The 1,732-nt window shown below is 57.4% G+C and overlaps 1 pseudogene; it reads left to right on the top strand.

The window, feature by feature from the left end:
- Window positions 1-392: 392 nt before the first annotated feature.
- On the top strand, window positions 393-1,458 carry LOC149851714 (butyrophilin subfamily 1 member A1 pseudogene; annotated as a pseudogene).
- The last annotated feature ends 274 nt before the right edge of the window (window positions 1,459-1,732 follow it).

Genomic DNA, 1,732 nt, shown 5'->3' with positions numbered 1-1,732 from the left:
AATTGGACCTGCGCTTGAAATTGGGACATAACGAAACTTTGTGCCATGAGGACTTACCTCGTCCAAATGTTAATTTCTTTGGCTGTGACTTGCTGGACTGAAAATGTCTCTCAGGGGAAGTGTACCCCAAAGTCTGAGCACGGGGAAGGTTTCACAGAGTGGGACTGAAGACAGGCAGTGGATAGTGCAGGGGCAGATAAGCTGTATCCGTGCTCTCCCCTTCACACCCTCTGCTGGGCTCTCCTCAGCCCCAGGGTCTCTCATCGCTGCCTGTGACCGGCAGGTGCAGGAGGGGAATGATGCCGTGTCCCAGCCCTGGCCCAGCCGGGGTGTTTCTGTTTCTGGCCTGTCTCTTCCTGCCGGGTGGGGGGATTGGCCCTGCCCTTTGCTGAGGTCTCCGGGCTCCTTCCTGCTCGGGTCAATCCCGGATTCACCTCCAGCTGCAGCCGAAGCTGCCCCTGCCTCGATCACCCCCTGTCCTCGGGCTGAGCTCTGCTCCTCACGCTCTTATATCACCTTTCCGCGCAGAGGAGGTGACTCTGGATCCAGACATGGCTCATCCCGAGCTTGCCCTGCCTGAGGATGGGAAGAGTGTGGGATGGACACGCACACGGCAGGATCTGCCCCACAATCCTGAGAGATTTGACACTTGGCGCTGTGTGCTGGGCCGTGAGGGATTCACCTCAGGGAGACACTGGTGGGAGGTGGAGGTGGAGGAGGGGGCATGGTGGGCTATGGGGGTGGCCAGAGAGTCTGTGAGGAGGAAGGGAGGGAGCAGATTTAGCCCCGTGGAGGGGGTCTGGGCCATGCAGTGCTGGAGGGGTCAGTACGAGGCTCTCACGGCCCCTGATTGCACCCCCCTGTCCCTGCACCGGGAGCCCAGCAGGGTCGGGGTCTGTCTGGACTACACATTGGGGTGGGTGTCGTTTCTCGATGCTGGCACCGGGGCCCCGATTTTCACCTTCCCTCCGGCCTCATTCGCTGGGGAAAGGATCCGGCCCTGGTTCCTGGTGTGGGACGGTGAAATCAGGCTCTGACGCTGCCAGTGAGAGGGAAAGGAAACGTGCAAGACAGGACCTGTTAGTTGTCCCCTCTGGCCTCAGTCATGCTCATGTCTGTGACCCTGGAGGACTTCTCTCCCTGCAGACGATCAGCTGTGCCGTGTCCGTGACCCTGGACGCGCAGGTTGGGTTTCTTCATCCCCCGACCACGGAGGGCAGGACGTGGCTGAACTGGACGGTCCGTCTCCGGCCCGTGGGTCATTTCCTGCATGACCGAGGGGCCCTCGGGGGTCTGTGGGGTCCGGCACTGACGGGTGCAGCTGCGGGGGTCGGGTGAGGGGCGGCGAAGATGAGGCACCAAAACCCGGGGCCAGTTGTGTTGGGAAATGCAGCTGTACCTGGCCCCGGTGTTCATTGCAGCGCTCCTTGTTCAGAGCCTGCGCTCCTGAGAAGTGGAGCTGCTGTCGCTGCTTAAAAAGTGACTTGTACAAACTTTGGCCCTTTTCCCTCATTGTAATTATTGAAAAATCACTCCCAAGGGATTAATTGTCCTCACTATTGCAGTCAATAAAGGTGTTGCTAATAAATATCAAAGTATGTTTTGCTTGGTGATTGATTGATTTATTTCGCATCTTATTTCCGTGTCATAAATGTTGTGGAGTGAGCAGGTTTCATTAAGAGATTGGATTCCTAATTAACAAAACTTATCGCCTTCCCTGGCATGTTCCCAT

The sequence above is a fragment of the Crocodylus siamensis genome, unplaced genomic scaffold, assembly GCF_052110815.1.
Source record: "Crocodylus siamensis isolate JL-2025a unplaced genomic scaffold, ASM5211081v1 HiC_scaffold_394, whole genome shotgun sequence".
In the NCBI taxonomy this organism is placed as follows: domain Eukaryota; kingdom Metazoa; phylum Chordata; order Crocodylia; family Crocodylidae; genus Crocodylus; species Crocodylus siamensis.
Note: the sequence above shows the minus strand (reverse complement) of the source record. Positions and strands in the feature narration are given on the sequence as shown.